The 24,511-nt window shown below is 42.8% G+C and overlaps 1 protein-coding gene across 1 annotated transcript in view; it reads right to left on the bottom strand.

Moving 5' to 3' along the window:
- Nucleotides 1-24,250, bottom strand: part of LOC142488254 (collagen alpha-6(VI) chain-like) — a 148,534-nt gene extending 124,284 nt beyond the window's left edge. Inside the window, exons 1-2 of the mRNA XM_075588627.1 lie at nt 24,139-24,250; nt 11,912-11,965 (exon numbers count right to left, since the gene is read on the bottom strand). The gene's annotated coding sequence lies outside the window, so the exon portion shown is untranslated. The remainder of the gene's footprint in view (nt 1-11,911; nt 11,966-24,138) is intronic.
- Between the last annotated feature and the right edge of the window lie 261 nt (nt 24,251-24,511).

Raw genomic sequence — 24,511 nt, 5'->3', positions numbered from 1 at the left:
ATCCGTTAATGCAATGCAGTTTCCGGGAGAAAACCGGACTTAACGTTATGTTATTGGCGCTTGAAGATACACGTTAAGGCTTCACGTGATGTTAACTTACTGTAGGTAACGTCCCGTTAAGTCACTTAACAGAGTTTTCTGGATCTGGCCATAGGAGAGCACGGTATAGACGTGGAACTATTTGATGGGCAGCATTACACATATCACTAAATGCTGACAGTCTAAGACCACTAATAAAATGATGGCTTATCTTTATGGAATAGAAAAAATACATGAGGAGAAAGAATCATGATAAAAGAAACATTTAAGGCCGCGTTTATAGTGCCGGGGATGGCGACGCGACCGATGACGTCACCCGTCGCCGTCGCCACTGGCGAAAGTTGAACATTAGTTTGAGCGATGTCGCTGGCGACAAGGCCAGTGAAGTCATCAAGGGGGAGGGCAGAGTGCAATAGGCGCTCTGTGATTGGTTTAGAGACAGTCACATGTGGCGACTGTCTCTCCAAAAATCAAATAATACTGGCTTCCAAATTTTTGGTCGCTCTGTCGCGTCTACTATAAGCGCATGCAAACGGATTCGATGTATTTGTTTTGGCGTGACGTCGCGTCGCCTCCGCCGGCACTAGAAGCGCAGCCTAAGGAAGGTAGACAAAGCAACAGTAGATTTAAATATTATTTCTCGCACATGTTTTTTTTTTATCACATGGAAATCCACAAAAAAAAAAGGTAGTCACTACAGTATAATGATGAACACACGAGTTCCCTTTAAGATGGAATCTAATAAATCTGAAAAGGAGAGAAGGGAATAGAGGGAGGAGGAATCGACATTAAGGAAATTTCTACTGTGACTTTGTATGCCACCAAATGTGAGAATCTATTTTCCAATAAGATTTGACCTGTTATTATTACTGCTCATAGGAAAGGTCATCCGATTGGGGGAGACCTTATCGCTGATCAGTCCTTTGACTGATTTCCCAACTTGTCTCAATCCTCAACATCGTTTAATAAACAAACCTTTCAAAAAGCCTTAAGGAACGTGCTCTTTTGAACTCTTGGATACTCCTACATCGCATTAAGGGATTTGGGTCTGTATTTACAGTACTCAACTGTGTTATTCGATAAAACAAACTAAAGTGCGAGAAGACACAATATGACCCATTCACTGGGTACCTTCCGTGCCGGGAGGTGTCTTGTGGAATAGAAATGCTTATTAAATATGGCTCCACATAATTAATCTTCAAGGCTAGGCTGTATTTTGATAGATCATGAATTTCTTGGTTCTCAGAAATCGATAATATCTCATGGTCAGATCGTCTACCTAATATAATAAATCTTAAAGGTTTCGTAAACACAGCTCATGTAACTTGACCTCAAACTAAGTCAGGTAACAATTGATTTCCAATATTGGACTGGATATAAGATTTACACTCTGTTACATGTTACGAACCACTCTACTTGGCAAATGAAAGAACGTCTGTTTCAGATTTCAATGAGCTGAAATTCCCTGCATTTGGCAAAATCCGATAATGTCATTTTCTTCTTTCTCTTTTTAAAGTAAAACAAATACTCGCCCTACAAAATGGAGCAGATCTCGTTCCAAAAATCTGGGGGGTTTTTGTGCAAAAAGAAAAGTATTTTTTTTCTCTTTTCCATGGCTTCACTGATTGTCATCCAATAGCTTTATTTACATTGTGTCTACTCGGGTTGTGAGAGAGAAGATTGCCAGAGATGCACACATTTGGCTTTCTAAGACCCAACTCAAGTTCACTTGGCAGAACTAGAGCCCTTATTCAATAAGCTGCAAAGCTGTCTTCCCTGTACTAGACAATATATTTTTCCCATTTATTAAAATGGAGATTAACTCTTTAGCACTAAGAAGAAACTGCATAGCATAGTTAATGGGTGTCTAAGAAAGTTATTCCATGAGCTGCAATAGTGCCGATTGGGACGGATTCACACAGAAACTCCTAATGACTTTAATAGGAGTTTCTGGGCTATGCTGCCCAGATCGGCATCATCGCAGTTCAATATATAACGGCCTAAATGCCTAATCTACTAATGGGACTTAGATTGCTAGCTGTTCACTTGCAGTAATGCATTGAGAATAACATAACATTCATAATTTTAGTTATTTTTCCTAAAAAGCATAAAATAGTGCATATGCCAATAATAGTAATGGTCTTGATAGACTAGACAGCATCAGGCCTTTGCTGCAACTTGTAGTGATTCAACAGTACAGATGTAGCCAACATCATTACTCCAGTTAACGCAATGCTGTGTGTCAAAGCTGGTGCGCCATTCAACGCACCATTTGTAATGACGCACCCCACAGGACATCATTTAATGTGCTTCTTTTTTTTCTTTTTTTCTTACAACACTGACACATTAATGGGAGCAATAGTGTTAGCGACACCTGTAGGCGCACATCATATTTTTCATGAATAATATACAACATTGCATAATATGCTGTGGGTTCTTGTTTTGCATTAAACAGACTCAAAAGGCAAATGGCAAAAAATGACTTGAGTATTTGTTCTAAAAAGTCTGCCCCTAGATACAGCATTCGCGCTGGATAACAACTATGGAGCTTTGTCCTATAAGGGGCAATAAATATGAGCTCATGCGGCCAATGCTGATTTTTCACCATATTCAACAGGCGTGCATGGATGTTTTTTATTGGCTATATACATTTTTGTAGACAGGAGATTGGGGGTCTACCCTCTTTCCATTTCTGTAGTATGACTTCATTACTTTCTTTACTGCTACGGCTCTCGGGTTGTCACAAGCTATAATAAAACTGTGCATTATGTATGATATCTAATTTTTTATCTATTTTTTTTTTAAATAATATTTACACTAGGGACAAAAGAGCAAATTGAAAGCCCAAATTACTACATAGCATCATACAGTACATTAGAAGTAGAGTAAGGCATATTTTCCAAACATCAGAAATACGTCAAGATCAGAGGTCTCAAACTCAGTCCTCAAGGGCCACCAACAGGCCAGCTTTTATGGATATCCCTGCTTCAGCACAGGTGGCTCAATCAGTGGCTCAGTCGAAGACTCAAAGACTGAGCCACCTGTTCTGAAGCAGGACTGAGTTTGAGACCCCTGGTCTAGACAGTAGGGATATCTGATATCTTATCTTGGTTATTTATTTGAACAACTGTTCACACTTTAATATCACTCTGTACCTACTGTTCTTCTAATCATGCAGACAATGCAGCATTCACTGTTAAAACGTCTGGATACAGTATATCAACATATGTGAACAGAGTTCCCTGAGAAGCTGTTCCTCTTATACAAACACCACCAGGAAAAAGCATTGAAACCAATCTGACAAATCTGAAGTACAAATGCAAATAGAACACTTATAGCAGCTGTTTTGACATATTCTTATACAGATACTACATAATTGGTCAGTGGATATACCAACTAGTGTCTACAAAAGCCTTTTTTTCTCTCTTTAGGTATCTAAAGAGATTTTAAAATTGAGCCCTATTTGTAAAAAATGTGAAATAATTTTCACTAAAAATGTGCCAATTCTGTCCATTTACAAAACATATATAACGTCACAGAAAGTCATCATTGTGACCATCTGTTTTATTTAAACACCAGTGCACTGATGCAATAATTTTTCCTTATATTAATTTCCATTCATCTGCAGCAGTTAAACCTCTCATTGCTGGTCAGTGGCAGAACTAGGCAACTATGGAGCGGGTACGGTGGCGGCGACAGAGGGAGCCCAACCAGGCAGTGATTGTGGAAAGTTGGAACAAACTTGGGCACAGAGGGGAGCTTTTAGGAATGGCGGAACACTGTGCCAGCTGCTAAACTAAGTGTCGGAATTCGGGGTGGCCCTAATGGTGGTGGGCCCTAGTGCAGCTAAACCAGCTGCACCATACAGTAGTTCCACCACTGGTGCTGGTCCCTCTAGCCGTGAAACAAAATATGCCTAGCATTCCTTCCATTGTTATTGTTAATTTCAGGGAGATTACAAGAATCTTGTAATATTCCCCTATCCATAAATACTTGAAAACATTTAATTGGGGAACTACATTAGATACTTAGAGAACTTTTGCAATAATATTATGCAATAATCCCAAGGAATCTTAATAGAAATTGTAAGTGACTTCTCTTTATTTTTCCAGGTTTAGCAAAAGGTCTGGATCAGCAGCTTGGGCCCAATAATTAGAAGTTAATAAAATTTTGTTATTAATGCAAATATGATGTACAGCAGGGCCCCGGGCATACGGCGGGTTCCGTTCTAAGGGCCCGCCGTATAGTGAAAATCGTCAGAAAGCGGAACCGGCGATTTTCAGTTGAGCGCATGCACAAACCGGCATTTTCCCCCCTTGTGCGCATGCACTAACCATTCTACGTTCTGCGCAAGCGCGCCGGCAGAAACAGCCCATTCTGCGCATACGCGACCTCTGGGTAGACATGGCGGCCCCCTTTTCCGTGCCGCCATATCAGCGGATCACCGTAAAGCGGGGCACCGAGAAGCGGGGCCTTGCTGTAGGATGAAAGTTATGTTGGGGACACTGCTGCCCCTATTCAATTTGCTGTGAAGCCACTTCCCCATTCAAATGAAGGGAACTCACAGAATCCTTGACATGGAGAAGCTTCAAAGCTTCAAGTTCCATCAAGGTTCCAGGTTTAGAACACAATTGGAGTGCATATTCTCTCGAGTCTATATATAAAAAGAAGAAAAAAGGAAAAAACTAAAAAGCGCAATATATTTCTAAATTTTATAATAAGAGACTTAAAAATTTGACAATACACTCACAAGTGATTTTCAAACTTTGGGATGTTGGGTAAACTTTGAAATTCTCCAGATGTTCCTCAACACATTAAGAAGAGATATACAGTGCAAAAACATGTATTATACAAATTCAGATCAGGGATTAAAAACACACAAACAGATGTGATTTTCAAGCATGTAGCTAATAAGCAACGGAGCCGGATAACAGCAGCTCGTCCTCTGGTCACACACATCTCACTTTTAATATAGCTTGCTTCATTAACTGTAAATCTGACTATGTTGTGTATGTTATCCAGTGTTCCTACAGCCTTCAATATGTGGCTCAGACCTCTAGACCCCTGTGGACGAGGATAGTGGAGCACATACAGTACAGCAACATACGGATAGGGTTGAAGTCACACAGTGTCTCCCATCATTTCAAACAATTTCATAATTCGAACCCCTAAGGGTTAATCCATATGGGGATTGACCACGTTAAACCCCAAAAAAGAGGGGGGGGGATAGAATTAGAGCACTGTCCAAAAGAGAGACACTTTAGATTTTCAAATTAAAAACTTGAAACCCCAAGGGGCTATATATAGCAATAGATTAGAACTGCTTTTTGGAAGACTAAAATGTTTCTGTTTCTATGTGTGTTGTTTCGATGGAGCTCTCATTTGATCAGCCCAAACCTATATATTACTGGGGTGTGTGATTACTCTGTGTCTGGTGCAGGGAAGTAGCCCCTGTTTATATATGTGAATGAATTAAAATGACAGGTGTTAGATTTAGTTATATATGTCTGTGTTCAGAGATGTACAGTATATAGGTGAGGGCTTTCTCCTCTACACATACAGTATATTATATATCCCCTGAAGACTGTAAGTATTTTGCTGAATCAAATATGAGTGTATTGATAGTTCTCTCTTTCACCTTCTCTCCCATATGAAATTATTTGTTGTGTGTCAGTTAATATATATGTACCAAGAAGAAGGGATTGTATTCAATCATATGATATCGTAAGTTTGGATGAATAAACGATTTTTATTATATCATTTATAAGATGTCACTGATGCCCGATTACAGGTAATATACTGTAGCTGACTCTTTGGGACACGTGCAACATTATTTCCTGAGGAAGCTGCTGGTGCAGTGAAACGCGTAGGGAGACTAACAGAACCCAGAGTGCAGAGAAGAGAATACAGAGACCGGGACAGAAAGTGACATCATCTGCTCTGCCAGTGACTGCGCGAACTCGACAGAGATGCCGATGAGACGTCTCAGACTGTGGGTGGTCTGGGACGCCAAAGTTTGCGACTGGAGGACAAACTGCTGTTATCCGGCTCCGTTGCTTATTAGCTACATGCTTGAAATTCACATCTGTTTGTGAGTGTTTTTAATCTCGGATCTGAATTTGTATAGTAAATGTTTTTGCACTGTATATCTCTTCTTTATGTGTTGAGGTGCACCTGGAGAATTACAACGTTTACCCAACATTTAAAAGCTTGAAAATCATCTACCCTTGACCATTTTTTAAGCCTCTTATAGCATTGTGAAACCTATTGCACTACTTAGTTTTTTCTGTTTTTCTTCTTTGCGTTCCAATTTTGTCCTGGAATTTGGTTAGAGACCTCTTGGAAAGTCTCTCTGTGAGCAGCATTTCACTCGGGGTACATTTATTTACATGGTCCGGTGAAAGATATTTTTTCCCCAAACTGCAACATGTTCACCAATATATAAAGTCACGTTTGCTTGGTTTTGTAAATATTAGATAGCAAAAAGTAATACTATGGAGCATTTCAGCAGTATCAAAACAAAAGTTGTGCAATTCTGGGGCAAAGGAAACTGCATCAATAGACATATGTCATTTTTCAACCTCACAATATGTAACTACTGTATGTATCAAAGCAAACTTCCTATTCATTTCAATCGAATTTTTTATAATACTTACTATACAGGGTAGATTTTTTGCAGCAGAATTTGCACCACTTTTTCCTAGCTACTTGTATATATCCCTCTATGTTTTTTCACATATTACAAAAGGCATGTGGCACTGCTCTGGGGCCCGCGGGATAGTGAAGGGGTTAACAGCTGAGCATTGGAAAAGAGTTCTGTTTATCCATGAAAAGTTCATTTTACAGATCGGGCAAACTGAATTACTTGGCTGCTATGCCAGATTTTAAAACACTGTGCAGAATTGTACTGATTGATGAAATTGACCTAAAGGAGGTATAATAGTTATCCCAAAAGGAATCTACCTGATATATCACTGACGGAAAAAATATATAATCTGCTCAACCACAATCTAAATCATTTAGGGATGCCAAGGGGACTCAAGGGTTCCTAGGAACCCCTGCTGAAAAACACTGGGGTAAGTGGAGGGCAGAACATTGAGTTAATGGCCCTTATTCTGTACAGTGTGATAGTGGAGATTATGTGCTATTGCAGGAGAAGTACTAATAACTTAAACGGGGCTTTTCATACAATAGCACGTCATCTGCACTTATCACACTTTACAGAGTAAGGGGTGATGTATCAAGATAATCCATAAAGTGAATCACCAGTGTATTACATGTCTGGTAGTAAAAAAAAATTATATTCTATTTCTATTCTTTACTATCTTCATGCCTATTTTTGCATGCCCAATGGATTTTAAACTGCAATCCTTTCTAGTCCCTTTAAAAAATACTGCTACCCAAGAGAGATCAACATGGAAGATAGACTCAGATGAAGCTTAAACTCCAGTCCAATTATGTCACTGCCCTTACTTGGAATGGGAGACTCAAAACACCCTTACTTGGAATGGGAGACTCAAAAACAGCGAGGACTACAAAAGCAGACAATTCTGGGAAAGGAAAATATCGTAGCGCCTGCCAGATACTGTGGTAGTACTTTCAATTAGGAATGTGTAAAAAAAATAAAAAAAAGTATTATTTTTTTTTTTTTTTTAGAAAATAACATTTAGAGTTGCTGGTGTCTGCCTCTCTGGCTGTGGGGCTGGTGTCTGCCTCACTGGCTGTGGGGCTGGTGTCTGCCTCTCTGGCTGTGGGGCTGGTGTCTGCCTCTCTGGCTGTGGGGCTGGTGTCTGCCTCTCTGGCTGTGGGGCTGGTGTCTGCCTCTCTGGCTGTGGGGCTGGTGTCTGCCTCTCTGGCTGTGGGGCTGGTGTCTGCCTCTCTGGCTGTGGGGCTGGTGTCTGCCTCTCTGGCTGTGGGGCTGGTGTCTGCCTCTCTGGCTGTGGGGCTGGTGTCTGCCTCTCTGGCTGTGGGGCTGGTGTCTGCCTCTCTGGCTGTGGGGCTGGTGTCTGCCTCTCTGGCTGTGGGGCTGGTGTCTGCCTCTCTGGCTGTGGGGCTGGTGTCTGCCTCTCTGGCTGTGGGGCTGAAGGCTGCTTCTCTAGGTGCGGGGACACAGGATGTCGCCTGGTGTCAGATCATTCTATCTGCTGGGGATCATCACACATTGCCCAGCAGACAGAGGCGCGCACACGCGGACGCGCGCACACTGCGTCGCGAAGTCCCCAGTGTGAACGCGGCCTAAGAAAAGTGTAGCTAACATTATTTGTCTTGCTAGCAGTGCTAGCGCGGTGTGATATGTGGCACTAGCACTGCTGCTTTGTTGAGTGTGGCGTGTTCAGAACAATAGCTTCTGCCCCCGCTGGTGCTTGTGTATGTCCTGATGCAACATGCCAGTGGGAGTAATATTATTGGCAACATCTGTATTCTCGAGATGTATTATTGGATTTGACAAACGTGTCTCTCTTATCTTTCTCCACTTTTCCTCACGTCTGGCATTTTATATGTAGCTGCACAGCCAAAGTCTGACGAGAGTCCGAAAACACAGCACATGTCTTATCGTATTCCAGCTGGACATGAAATGTACCATCAAATGCATTGAGGTCCAGGTGCACTTGTGCTGACATATTTTAAAAAAAAACTTTTTTTTTCCATCCTGCCACTAATTACTGTAAATTCATTGGAGAGACCTGGCTAGAAACAATGAACTTTTCTGAGTACATTTCACTGAATTAAAGTCAGCTTTTCCCCTCACTCCTAGAACATTAGCTGAACTAATGTGTGGGTAGTACCATGCCAACTACAACGTGAGGTATAGGAAACAGGCTGGCATGTTCACTGGAAAACTGGGTATAGTACTGGAAGTGACACAAGGTACAGTTACTGGGATCTGACAAATGCCAAATAGTATATGCCTACACGCAGGCATAGAACAGTAATACCAAGAGCTAGCTGGAGTGAAGCTTTGATGCTGTGGGATTCCGTATAATTCCCAAATTACAATTTGTGACTGCTCCCTGCCAGTTTTCCTTAACAGACCTCAATTAAAAAACTCTCCATGAATATAAAGAAAACTTTGCTGATGAAAAAACAGATGGATTTGATCCTTTCCATGAACAACTTTAGAGCTTTTGAACATAACTATGAAAGAATAAAGCTGTCAGTTTAAATTGATCTCACATTACTCTTTTCAATATTCTCCCTGCAACGGAGGTAATCCAGGCATCCACACCACTGACTGAGGAGGTGCTATTGCTGTCACCCAAAGTACTTTTTTGATGTGAAAGCATTCATTATTGACCTATAGATTTTACTTAGATTGTAAGCTTTTTGGAGTAGGGCCTCCTTTTGCCTTGTTATAATTTATTTGCTGCTCATATACTCACTGTTTGCACTTTACTTTGCCTGTACTTTGTCATTTTGTTCACTATTGACGCTACATAAATAAAATTATACATATGTTTGTATGTGCTACATTTTTATTTCACAACTGATGGGTACAAACATGATGCTTGTTGGGACTAAATGTTTGAAATGTATGTACGTATGTATGTCTTTATTTATATAGCGCCATTAATATACATAGAGTTTCAAAGTAGTAATACACGTGACAATCATATAAATAACAAATAATACAAATACCAGATCATGGGAAAAAGTGCTTCAGACATAAAAGTAATATTCAGGAAGAGGAGTCCCTGCTCCAGAGAGCTTACAATCTAATTGGTAAGTAGGATGAAAGTACAGAAACTGTAGGAGGGCATTCTGGTAAGTGCGTCTGCAGTGGGCCAAGCTTTAAGTATCATGTGTATAGTATCAGCCATGGTGCTACTCATACTGTATGCTTCTTTAAGCAAGTGTGTCTTAAGGTGGGTCTTAAAGTTGGTTAGAGAGGGTGCTAGTCGGGTATTGAGGGGATGCTAGTTGGGTATTGAAGTGAAGGGCATTACAGAGGTGTGGGGTAGTTAGTGAGACAGGTTTAAGGTGGGAGAGGGCTTTAGATACAAAGGGGGTACAGAGAAGACATCCTTAAACAGAACGCAAGAGTCGGGATGGTGCATAGAGAGAAATTAGGGCTGAGATGTAAGGAGGGGCAGAAGAGTGTAAAGCTTTAAAAGTGAGGAGGAGAATTGAGTGTGAGATGCGGGATTTGATAGGAAGCCAGGAGAGGGCTTTCAGCAGGGGAGACGCTGAGACAGATCTAGGAAAGAGTAGAGTGATTCTGGCAGCAGCGTTTAAGATAGATTGTAGGGGAGACAGGTGAGAGGCGGGAAGGTCAGACAGCAGAAACATGCACAAACAGCTATAAAGAGGTTGTGAGGGCCCTGCTTGTGAGAGTCTACAATCTAAAAGGAATGAGAAACAATGTTGAAACAAGAAGGTAATGTAATGTGTCTGCTCATTGTAGGATATGGTGTGGCTCAGGTTAGAATATGGCCCAGTCTGACAGCCAGCTGAAGGTATTAAGGTTTGTGGAGGGGTGGCGGGGGGAGAGGGGAGATGTTAAAGAGGGTGAATATTAGTTGGAAGGGGAGGGGAGATGAATTTTAGATGCTTAAATAAATACGTTCACATCTCCCCACTTGGCGCCACCTATGGTTTTGTTCATTCATGTCAGTATATTGATTATATCTTCCCTGCTCCTCTGCTTCACCCTAGTTCTGGGAAGAAATATTTAATGCACCATGACCAATGCTCTAAAATAACGAGATGGGGACAAGCTCCAGTCAGTGTTTTAAGTGCTCCCTGATCCCTCCACACAGGAGGGGGGGGGGGAGCTATGAAAGTTGGCGAAGGGTCAGCGGGACACTCAGTAGGCAAACCAGGTGAGAAGCCATGCATAGATGCAAACCATTTAATATGATCAGTGTCCTTAGTATCTAAATACAGATTGGTTAATGAAGTGACCCCATGTAGAATGTAATTGTTACTTAATAATAAAACTTATGTAGTAGTTAATAAAGTTCTCCCTAAACTTTATTTTATGCAGTGACATGTTTATTTACTAACTATATACTTGATTCAAATATTTTATTTTATTTTTCAATACTTTATCTTTCTATATTTGCTATCATTTTATATATATATAAAATATATAAAAAAACAACATTACCATTCTCTCGTCCGGTAAAGAAAGACTGCACTCGGTTCAGTAATAATGAAAAACTGTATTGGGCATCTGAATAGAAAAGATAAGTCACCCAATCCGACGTTTCGGTCCTGGAATAGGACTATTATTTCTTTACCAGACGAGAGAATGGTAATGTTGTTTTTCTATTATTTGAGACTAGCACCTGTCTATATGAACCAGTACATTGAGTGCAAGCTGTGATGTTTGTTTTTAAAATATATATGTATATATATACACTGTATACTATATACTACTGCTGCGGCACAGTTTATTCGAGCATTTGCCCGTTCTGTGCCGCAGCAGTAGCCTGGCGCGCGCCCGAGAGTGACGGGCGCGCGCCGAAGCAGCGGAAGAGCGCCCTCCGATCGGGGCGCTCTCCCTACCGCTGCCGGGTCCGCCGGGTCCCCCGGAACCCCCTGCCGCTGTCCCGCGGACGCGGGACACCAGGGCTCCCTCGGGGAGCCCCTGGACGCGCGTGCAGGGGGCGCACGCTCCCGAAGACGCGTGACCGCGCGTCTATGACGCGCGGCACGCCGAGGGGCGGCCACTAGCAAGCCGGGAAATCTCCCGGCTTGCGGATCTGGCCGCAGTGTAATAAACTGTGTCGCCAGTGTATATACTAACACACACACAGAAGGATATTGACCCAAAGAAATACACATTTTTCCAACTGTTATACACATGATTTGTTTGAATTCAATCCAGGAAAGAAAATAAAAAAATAACAGAGCGTGATGATCTCCTCACCTCACAGAAAGAGCCGGGTTTCTGCCAACCCATTACAGCATTCTCCTTAATGATCTGTAAGAAAGCCAGAGAAATATGTTTTTATGTTTTTGATATACTGCAGCACATAGCAATGACATGTACACTGTCAAAATATCTGCCTGCAATAAAACTACACTGTACTGGCAAAATGCAAACAAATCCTAGAGTGAGTTGTAACATGTTTTAGTTTGAGCCAAACAATTACTGTACATGTGTAAAAAAACAGAGCTAAATTGCCCATCTGGTGCAGGATGGTTATTGTTAGCTAACCAAAAAAGAAATAGGGAGTTATATATCAAGCTCACAAGTCCAAGTGGAATAATTGGCTGAGTTGTAGGTCGGGGCTTAGTGAAAAGTGCTAAACCATAGCGCACCTGGAAGGATTAGAAACAGTTACTGCAGTATATCTGTGCCATAGCAATAGCCGTGGAGGTTGCTCCGAGGCACTCCAGCAAGATCTGGATGGTCCGCTGGCAATATGAAAAAATGGGGTCCCCAAAATAGTGACAAATGGTAAGGCTTTATTTAGAACAGGAACAAGTGGTGAACAAACTAGTCCTCCCACGCGCTTCACGCAGAATATGTGCTTTCTCAAGGAGTGAGAGTGAGGAGTACTCTGCACTATCACAGACGGTGGAACTCAGCCATTGACACAGGGTTTATATGGAGGGGTAAGACAGCATTCCTTACTCCCATTTACCCCATACTCTGTACCCCTGGCGGAACTTTCCCCTCTAACAGACACATTGGTCTGTTTGGATTGATCCTTATTATGCTCCCCTCGATCTCAGTGAGGACTCTCGCAGCGCTTCTTGAATGCATTCAGAGCGCAGGACAGCCTTTTCTTTTTATCTGTGCCATAGCCCTTGATTCACTATAGGTCGTTATTGCTGCGTTAACATCTGCTGGTTGCATTGATATTTTTGGGAAATAATACTGCATTCACTAAGAATTACTTATTAATAAGTGAGTTGTGGTGAATTCAATCTCATGTGCATACACCCATGTGCAGCCCATATCCAAGTGGCCCATTATAAGTGGCATGACTACTGAACAACTGAAGTTTAAAAGGAAGTTCAAAAGAAATGAGGAAGAAGTGGACACCCCATCTGGCCCTGATTCCTGCATTTGAACTACGCTGGAAAGGAGGATATCATCAATACCAGACTGCATCATTACTGCTGTGATGCTGCCTTTACCATTTATATTTGCTGTTACTTCACTTCTTCTCAAATTATGCACTTCTTTCTACCAGCCTCAGTATGTCTCAAACTCTATTCATATATCTCCATCTCTCCTTTCGTCACCACTTGTCAGTTCACATGAACTCCTTTCTTACCTGCGTCCTCTGACACCACACAGCTATATCCCCTGCACTAAAAAACACCCCTACAAATCCTCCTCACACATCCTCTTTCTATCCATGCTTCTCCTCCTTGCTTCTGGGGATATCTCTCCCAATCCTGGTCCCTGTCTTATTTCAACTTGCTCTCGTCCTCGCCTCCCACATGCAACTTCTACTCCTTCTGGTGTCAACCCCTCCAACCTCATACCCATCCCCTGCCACCCTCCCTCCTCTCTCCCTTTCTCCTGTGCCCTTTGGAACGCACGCTCTCTTTCTAACAAGTTCCTCTCTGTACATGACTTCTTTCTCTCTCACTCCCTGCTTCTCTTTGCTATAACTGAGACCTGGCTCACTCAGTCTGACTCTGCTCTGGAAGCTGCCCTCTCCTATGGTGGCCTTTCCTTCTCCCACACTCCGCGCCCTGATGGCAGGGGTGGAGGCGTGGGGCTCCTGCTCTCCTCTGTCTGCCATTACCGAACCCTTCCTATTCCCCCCTCTCTTGCTTTTCCCTCCTTTGAGGCTCACACTGTCCAGATCTTCTCTCCTCTCCCTGTTCATGTGGCGGTCATCTATCGCCCACCTACCTCTACTCATCCCCCTTCTGCCTTTCTCTCTCACTTTGAATCCTGGCTCTCTTTCTTTCTCTCCTCAGACTCCCCTGTTCTTCTCCTTGGGGACTTCAATTGCCACATTGATGACCCCTCTCTCTCTTGGGCTTCCCGCTTTCTTTCTCTTACCTCTTCTATTGGCCTTCAACAGTGGACTGCAGCCAGCACCCACAAGGATGGCCACTACTTAGACCTGGTTTTCACTAAAAACTTCTCTCTCTCCAATTTCTCCATTTCCCCTTTTCCTCTCTCTGACCATCATCTCATCTCATTCCCTTTATCTCGCTTCTCCCCTTCTCCACCTCCATCTACCCCCCGGTTCTGCAGAAACCTGCGCTCTATTCACTTACCTGAATTTGAGTCCACTTTACACTCCTTCCTCTCCTCTCTCAGCTCTGCTACAGACCCTGACAACCTGGTCAGAAAGTACAACTCTGTCTTGTCCTCGTCTCTTGATCTACATGCCCCGCTTTCTCTCTGCCGCCCTCGCCCTTCTAACCCCAGACCCTGGCTAAATTCCCACACGCGCATGCTGCGTTCCTCCACTCGTTCCTCTGAACGCCTCTGGAGGAAGTCTCACACTCTCGCAGACTTCCTTCACTACAAATTTATGCTATCCTGTTTCAACTCTGCCCTCTCGCAAGCTAAACAAGCCTACTTTTCTGCACTAATCAACATGCACAAGTCTAAAACACGCCGACTGTTCTCTGTCTTTGATACTCTACTCAAACCACCCTCAGCTGCCTCTCCTTCCTCCATCTCCGCTCAGGACTTTGCTGACTATTTTAAGGAAAAGGTGGAATCCATACGGCAGAACATCCCCTCTGTTTCTTCCCCCCATCCTACACCTCTTCCTAACTCTCCTCCTGCCTTCCTCGAGTCTTTTTCCACTGTCTCAGAGGAGGATGTGTCGCTGTTGATCTCCTCTTCTCCCTCTACCACTTGCCCTCTTGACCCCATTCCCTCCCATCTCCTAAAACCTCTAGCTCCTACTATAATCCCTATGCTTATACACATTTTTAACTCCTCCCTCTGCTCTGGAACCTTTCCATCCTCCTTCAAACATGCAACAGTCATACCATTACTCAAAAACAGCAAGCTTGACCCTACCTGTCTTTCTAACTATCGACCTGTCTCCCTCCTGCCTTTTGCCTCTAAACTACTTGAACGTCTTGTATTCTCTCGCTTGCTCCATTTTCTCAACACCTATTCTCTCCTAGACCCTCTACAATCTGGCTTCCGCACTGCTCACTCCACCGAAACAGCCCTCACTAAAATAACTGACGACCTCCATGCTGCCAAAGACAGAGGTCATTACACTCTGCTCATATTACTCGACCTCTCTGCAGCATTTGACACCGTGGACCACCCTCTTCTCCTCCACATTCTCCATACTCTAGGTATTCGGAACAAAGCTCTATCCTGGATCTCATCCTACCTCTCCCATCGTACTTTTAGTGTCTCTTCTGCTAACACCTCCTCCTCTATTGATCTCTCTGTGGGGGTACCCCAGGGCTCTGTCCTGGGACCTCTTCTCTTTTCTCTGTACACACTATCTCTAGGTGACCTAATAACATCTTTTGGGTTTAATTATCACCTCTATGCCGACGACACACAAATATACTATTCAACACCTGACCTTACACCTGCTGTACAAACCAAAGTTTCTGAATGTCTCTCTGCTATATCATCCTGGATGGCCCTCCGACGCCTTAAACTCAACATGGCTAAAACAGAGCTCCTCATACTTCCTCCCAAACCTGGCCCTACTACCTCCTTCCACATTACTGTTGGAACTACAATCATTCACCAAGTAGCCCAAGCACGCTGCCTAGGGGTCACATTCGACTCCTCTCTCACATTCGCCCCTCACATTCAAAACATTTCTAAAACTTGTTGCTTTTTCCTCCGCAATATAACTAAGATACGCCCTTTCCTCTGTTGTTCGACTGCTAAAACTCTGACTCAGGCCCTCATTCTCTCCCGTCTTGATTACTGTAACCTCCTGCTGTCCGGCCTTCCTGCCTCTCACCTGTCTCCCCTACAATCTATCCTAAATGCTGCTGCCAGAATCACTCTACTCTTTCCTAGATCTGTCTCAGCATCTCCCCTCATGAAATCCCTCTCCTGGCTTCCGATCAAATCCCGCATCTCACACTCCATTCTTCTCCTCACTTTTAAAGCTTTACATTCTTCTGCCCCTCCTTACATCTCATCCCTAATTTCTCGGTATGCACCATCCAGACTCTTGCGTTCTTCTCAAGGATGTCTTCTTTCTACCCCCTTTGTATCTAATGCCCTCTCCCGCCTTAAACCTTTTTCACTGACTGCCCCACACCTCTGGAATGCCCTTCCCCTCAGTACCCGACTAGCACCCTCTCTCTCCACCTTTAAGACCCACCTTAAGACACACTAATAATAATGCTTGGCCCCCTGCAGACGCACTTACGAGAACTCCCTCCTACTGTCTCTGTACGTTCTCCCTACCTACCAATTAGACTGTAAGCTCCTCGGGGCAGGGACTCCTCTTCCGAAATGTTACTTTTATGTCTAAAGCACTTATTCCCATGATCTGTTATTTATATTATCTGTTATTTATTGGATTACCACATGTATTACTACTGTGAAGCGCTATGTACACTAATGGCGCTATATAAATAAAGACATACAATACAATACACCCAAAAAGCAAAAGCTCAGCGGTAAATTGCACAAGTGATACAAATAAACACTAATTTATAGAAGGCCTGCGTTATTGAAGGCTAGTGATGCAATTGTATCTAAGGGGGCATGAGGTTCGCGATATCACACGTTCCTACCATAAGATTATGTAATAGTCCTTTTAACAAAAGATTTGGGGGGGAAAGGATTTAAGCCCTTGGATGCCTGCGGTTACCAATACATTGCAAAGGAATGCTTAAGGCATCAAAGGGATTAACATACAACAGAAGCACCCTACAAATTAAAGATAGCAAGCATAGCATTTATATGTCTCAATGTTAAGCCTTAATAAGTTATGGGTTGCTGGTCATTTGAGTCTCTAAGAATTAATATATTAATAACTTGAACATTGTTAACATTTTGTATTTTTTGCCATCCATTCTAGTTTGGCTAGTTTTATCTTGCCTATGTCTATATGCCTATTGTCATTATATACATAGGTAAGAACGGTATAGCACAAGCCTGGTGTTGGTCATAAAAATTGCCAATGATATTTGGTTTTTAGTTCCTCATTTGCATACCAAATTAGTCTCCAGGGATCCCTGCCGGCCTTTGGTATCAATCCTGTGCGGTAAAAAATAAATTGCAGACAGTTTCATTACCTTAGCAGCTAACCGCGATTTAAACGCACAGGGGATCCCGGCACCCCATACCGGGGCCTATATCTCAGGAAGCAGGGGGTCCCGAGGCTGAAATTAATGCAGTTCAGCTCCGGAGACCCCCTGCTCCCGTACACTATTAATAAAAATCACATTAAAGGAGCTTCATTTATAGCCGCTATGGTAATTAAGTTTTTTTTGATTTTTTTTTCAATAGTGTGCGGGAGCAGGGGGTCTCTTGAGCTGAACCGCATTGATTTCAGCCTCAGGAACCCCAATTTCCGAGATACAGGCCCTGCTATGGGGTGCTGGTATCTCCTGCAGTATCTAAATCCCCTGGTCACGTGACGCGGAGGATTTAAAAATGGCTGTGTGGATATGAGTTAAACTTTAAAAAAAACTTGTGTTTTTTCTTAATGAATACCGTTTTGACCCACAAGTTTTATAGCGCGATTAAACAATGCAAAGTCAATTGGCAATGCACTGATTTTATCACTATTTAGTGAATAGTCACCTTAGTCTTGTTTCATCTGTTACAGCATTAATTATTTTCCCATTTGCAGTCGATATGGGGTGAAAGAAAGAAGACATAGAAGAGGTTAGGATCGGCACTTTCACTCACATTTAGGTTTTGGCGCTAAACATTTTTTGTGTTTTGGGTGTGGCTCTAGTTTGATTTGTTGGTTTTCCGATTTCTACCACATTATGGGAAAACTCAAAATAAAGACAAAACATTTGGCGAGAAACAAGTTTTCAACTCCACGGTAGAGATGGGCACTTAGCCTTGTGTTCTGGTTTTGGTTATCAAAGTTTTAAGGGTTTTGAATTTGGAATGTAAGATTCCTATTTCCCAAACATGGTTTTGTCTGCCTCTAAATCATATCAATCTTAATATATATGGAGGTGGAAAAAAAACAGATGTTATTTGCCCACTTTTGTTTGGAACACCTGCATTTTCACCACAATGGAATAGGGCTAGAGTGAGAGAGAGAGAATCATAAAATACCCATTTAGCCACATACAGTACCTCCAAACAGTCACTTAGAGATACTACCGGAGATACAAGATAATTTAATTAATGTATATATTTAGCATATTTCATTTAGTTTCTTTCCCAGGAATCTCAAGTGCGTTGACATGTATCGACCCACATGAATGGTTTATTGGTGACTCTATTGGGAGGTACAGTATACTTTTAGCACCTGGGAACACACCTTAGATACATAGGTAAAAAATTTTTTACATATGCAAATATATATATTTCACAGGTGCTGTATTTCTGGTGTGCTCACATCTATAGTATCTCCAGGGCCACCAACAGAAATCATGGGGCCCAGGAAAAATGAAAGGAACAGGCCCCCCGCCAACCCATAGCGCACCTACCACGGAAAAAAAATTAGCGCGCAATTTTACTTAACTGTGTTCTTCTTATTGTAATATGGATACCCAATGCTACATCCAAGGTGACAAAAGGCCTGGGGGGTGGTCAATATGGGCCTGGGGGGGTTTAAGTATGGACCTAAGGGGTGAAGTATAGTATGGGACTAATTTTACAGTACTTCTCTTCAAACCTGTCCATGGTGGGGGCCTTTGATCAGTCAGGGAGGGGGCTTTCAACTGGCCCGTGGGGGGAAGACTTCAACCGGCCCGTGGGGGACCTTCAATCAGCCCGCACGTCAACCGGCCGGGGGAGCCTTCAACCGGCTAATGCTTCAACCTGCCAGGTGGGGGGGGGGGGTGGAGGGGTGGAGCCTTAAACCGGCCAGAGGGGGGCTTTCAATTGGCAGGTGGTGGGGCTAGTTTCGTAGGGGAGATGGGTGGGCACGTGGGTGAGTGACTGATTGCCTGGGTGTGTGACTGACTGACTGACTGCCTGGGTGACTGACTGACTGCCTGGGTGACTGACTGCCTGGGTGACTGACTGCCTGGGTGACTGACTGCCTGGGCAGGTGGGTGACTGACTGACTGCCTAGGTGACTGACTGACTGCCTGGGTGGGTGCCTGGATGGGTGGATGACTGACTGGATCGACTGACTGGGTGGGTGACTGACTGCCTGGGCAGGTGGGTGGGTGACTGACTGCCTGGATGGGCGACTTCCTGGGTTGGTGACTGCCTGGGTGGGTGACTGATTGCCTGGGTGACTGACTGACTGCCTGGTTGGGTGACTGACTGACTGACTGCCTGGGTGACTGACTGCCTGGGTGGGTGGGTGGGTGGCTGGGTGACTGCCTGGGTGGATGCCTGGGTTTGACTGACTGGTGGGTGACTGACTGCCTGGATAGGCGACTTCCTGGGTTGGTGACTGCCTGGGTGGGTGACTGACTGCCTGGGTGACTGACTGACTGACTGCCTGGTTGGGTGACTGACTGCCTGGGTGGGTGGGTGACTGACTGACTGCCTGGGTGGGTGACTGACTGCCTGGGTGGGTGACTGCCTGGGTGGATGCCTGGGTTTGACTGACTGGGTGGGTGGGTGACTGACTGCCTGGGTGGGTGACTGACTGCCTGGGTGACTGCATGGGTGGGTGACTGCCTGGGTGGGTGGGTGACTGCCTGGATGGGTGACTACCTTGATGGGTGACTGCCTGGGTGGGTGACTGACTGCCTGGGTGGGTGGGTGACTGACTGCCTGGGTGGGTGACTGACCCTGACCAGGTAGGTGCAGCTTCTTTGCCTTGCTTCCCCCCCAGGCCCCGATCCCAGCGGCTGCCACCCGGGGCAGGAGGTGGGCTCGGGGGTGCGAGAGGTAGGCTGGGGAGATGAGACTGACCGGCCAATTCCCGCGGGAGCATCTAGTTTCCCCCTCCCCCCCCCCCCCCCCAGCAGCATCTAGTTTTCCTCCCCCCTTTTTTTTCCTGACACTTTTTTTTTAAACACTGCCAAGGTCATGCAGGGGGCACAGGCGGCTGGGTCCCCTGAGTCACCGGGCCCGGGATGCCAACCCCGGCAGACCCCCCTGTTGGCGGGCCTGACTATCTCTCCATTTACTGTAGATTTTCTCTCTCTCTAACAGCAAAAATCCCTATTTCAGGGTTTAAATTCAAAATGTGTGCTTAGCAAACAATGCATATTCTACAGCCAGGGATTCTGGGTAATGACATGCAAATGAGCATTCACTGTGTGTCACTCTTTGCTTCTTATCCATACATTAAGTAGCATACAGTATTATACTGTACGGAGGTCTTGTTTGAAGCCCTGCATTCTGCACTTTATGATGCTCAGAACAGCCAGGCTAAGACATTCTATTCTGATGACTCGTCCTTTTTTGATAACCCAAGTCCATCTTCCCAGGGACCTTATCAAGAAATGTAAGCTTTTCTTTGCGAGTTCAGAATATTTTCAACTGTTACTGTAGATGCCGTTGTTAATGAAGCTTCGAGAGTCCTCTACTGGCTGGTTACATTATGTACTGCAGCAATAATGCTTTAGCTCTGTAAAGTAGCATGGAAGCAAACCAAATTGTTGGGTTCATTTCTCAATAGCTAAAGAGTTATTTAAATACATACAGGGATATGATGAACTTTGCTTCATTTTTGTGAAGAAACTTTTGTGTGATGTATGTGGTATAGAAAGTGTTTGTGCTCCCCAGAAACTTTGCTATTACTAGCAATCATTACACACTTGCTTACTTAAAAAGCAAACATGAAGGTTACAATTATTATTTAAAGGATAAAAAGGTTTGTTAAAAGGCTGATCATGCTTTATATACGGTATAGCAGGGGTAGTCAACTCCAGTCCTCAAGAGCTATGAACAGGTCAGGCTTTCAGGATATCCCTGCTTCAGCACAGAGGGCTGTATATGTCAGTCTTCAACTGAGCCACTGATTATGTCCCCTGTGCTAAGCAGGGTATCCTTAAAACTTGACCTGTTGATAGCTCATGAACACTGGAGTTGGCTACCCCTGCAATACAGCATATTAACAAAAGCACTATAATGCTTGTAAAGCAGATATCAAAAGTATTAAAGTAAAATAATTATTAAACTAAACCTCTTCTATTTAGGGGACACCATTGATAAAAGCCTTTTATATACTGTGTGTCTGCACGTCCCACATTTTAAGCTGGGCAGGTGTTACAAGTACTGTATCTCTACTTGAAATTCAGATTGGTTAGCTGCCATAACATGACTATTCTATGATTTCCAAGGGCAGCATATGTGAATGTCCACAGATTCTGTGGCTACTGCACGCTACAAAATATATCTGAACTCCCATGGATATTGACTATACCTGGGTTTACAGGGAAATTGTTCTATATATCTTAACTCCAGGGATATTGTATTACACCTGGGCTTACAGGGATATTGTATTATACCTGGGCTTACAGGGATATAGTATTATACCTGGGTTTACAGGGATATAGTATTAAACCTGGGCTTACAGGGATATAGTATTATACCTGGGCTTACAGGGATATAGAATTATACCTGGGCTTACAGGGATATAGTATTATACAGTACCTGGGTTTACAGGGATATTGTATTATACCTGGGCTTACAGGGATATAGTATTATACCTGGGTTTACAGGGATATAGTATTATACCTGGGCTTACAGGGATATTGTATTATACCTGGGCTTACAGGGATATAGTATTATACAGTACCTGGGCTTACAGGGATATAGTATTATACCTGGGCTTACAGGGATATAGTATTATACCTGGGTTTACAGGGATATAGTATTATACCTGGGTTTACAGGGATATAGTATTATACCTGGGCTTACAGGGATATAGTATTATACCTGGGTTTACAGGGATATAGTACTATACCTGGGCTTACAGGGATATAGTATTATACCTGGGCTTACAGGGATATAGTATTATACCTGGGTTTACAGGGATATAGTATTATACCTGGGTTTACAGGGATATAGTATTATACCTGGGCTTACAGGGATATTGTATTATACCTGGGCTTACAGGGATATTGTATTATACCTGGGCTTACAGGGATATAGTATTATACAGTACCTGGGCTTACAGGGATATAGTATTATACCTGGGCTTACAGGGATATAGTATTATACCTGGGTTTACAGGGATATAGTATTATACCTGGGTTTACAGGGATATAGTATTATACCTGGGCTTACAGGGATATTGTACTATACCTGGGTTTACAGGGATATTGTACTATACCTGGGTTTACAGGGATATAGTATTATACCTGGGCTTACAGGGATATAGTATTATACCTGGGCTTACAGGGATATTGTATTATACCTGGGCTTACAGGGATATTGTACTATACCTGAGCTTATAGGGATATAGTATTATACCTGGGCTTACAGGGATATAGTACTATACCTGGGCTTACAGGGATATAGTATTATACCTGGGTTTACAGGGATATAGTATTATACCTGGGCTTACATGGATATAGTATTATACCTGGGTTTACAGGGATATAGTATTATACCTGGGCTTACAGGGATATAGTATTATACCTGGGCTTACAGGGATATTGTACTATACCTGGGCTTATAGGGATATAGTATTATACCTGGGCTTACAGGGATATTGTACTATACCTGGGTTTACAGGGATATAGTATTATACCTGGGCTTACAGGGATATTGTACTATACCTGGGCTTATAGGGATATAGTATTATACCTGGGTTTACAGGGATATTGTACTATACCTGGGCTTACAGGGATATAGTATTATACCTGGGCTTATAGGGATATTGTACTATACCTGGGCTTATAGGGATATAGTATTATACCTGGGTTTACAGGGATATTGTACTATACCTGGGCTTATAGGGATATAGTATTATACCTGGGCTTACAGGGATTTTGTACTATACCTGGGCTTACAGGGATATAGTATTATACCTGGGCTTACAGGGATGTAGTATTATACCTGGGTTTACAGGGATATAGTATTATAATTGGGCTTACAGGGATGATGTAGATATTCCAAGCACAGTGCTTTTGAAATTCTATGGCTAGCATGACTTCCAAGCCCACAGTGTCTTTTGAGTATGTTTGCCCATATCGTTTTTTTTTGTTGTTGCAGCGCATGCATAAAAGGCTTTAGAAGAGCTTGTTTTGGAGCTGATGTCTATAGACAATGAGTTGAGAGCTTCAACACTTATCTTAAGGAACCTATTCTCCAATCCGCATGACAAACCCCTGAAAGAATTCATATTCAGCAATGAATGAGCAGAAAATGCGGGTGTAAGAATTTATCGGGGTTATTTTTACAGCCTGACTTTAATCAATGTACTGTACAGTGTTTGCTGGCAGAGGCAGGTAGCAAAGTAAAAGTGCAATATATTACACATCTGAGTAATGCTTTGCAATCCTCTCTGGCAACAAAGGTCACACAATACACTATATTCTAAGTACAACTATTAATCATACACAAGTGTGCAAGACATAGTTAGAAAATATTTGTAGCACGGTTTCTGTTAAATAATAATAATTGGGTCTTATAAAACTTTTAATGTCACAGTTGCATTTTACCACTGGCATCATTAATGTCCCACTGTATTGTTTTATTTTGTTATCTCTGCACCATCAGAAATGAATGGTGATGCACAAATCAATTTAGTAGGTATAACTTAGCCCTAACAATTATAGCAATTCAAAGCAATATGGCAAATGATTAAGTTACATTGTTTGCACATTGCAGATTCATTCACTTTTTTCACATGGAATGTTTTAACAATTTAACACTAAAACACAATCATTTTGCACTTATCTTTCACCATGATAAAGTGCAAATTATGCTATTACTGCTGCATTTGTCATTTCAAAACTGAGACTAAATTCACCTGTTTATATATGTATTCTCCTTGCTTATAATATTCATGTATTATCCTACACTATTTACATACACATTTTATAATATATTTGGACTTTTTAAAAATACTTAATTCTGCTAACTAACTAGGCAAGTGAAAACATAGTGGATTTACTCACAAGAAGAGAAGCTCATGCCGTCAAACACAAATATCAGACCCTTCTGAGTGACTCTTGCAAATGTTAAAACCAGATCATGAAGTGTCTCATTTAAAACAAGGCTCAGATCCCTCCCACTGCAGACTAGCTTTACAGTAAAACTCCTCCCAGAATACCTTTTCCCATGAGCTATAAAAGATGATTCTCTAGAATTTCATTTAATTGATTTACAGTATTGGCAGTTTGAGTGGCATATTTTAATGGTGCAGTCCTACTTAAAAAACATACCTTGGGAGGCAGACAAAATAAAAGCCCTCAACCATCTAACACATTGTCCATGCTAGCATAACAATATAAGACATGTTTAAAAGATTTATACATGTAATATACTTTC

This window comes from Ascaphus truei, chromosome 2 (genome assembly GCF_040206685.1).
Source record: "Ascaphus truei isolate aAscTru1 chromosome 2, aAscTru1.hap1, whole genome shotgun sequence".
NCBI classification, from domain to species: domain Eukaryota; kingdom Metazoa; phylum Chordata; class Amphibia; order Anura; family Ascaphidae; genus Ascaphus; species Ascaphus truei.
The sequence above is the reverse complement of the archived record's forward strand: the minus strand, read 5'-3'. Positions and strand labels throughout refer to the sequence as shown.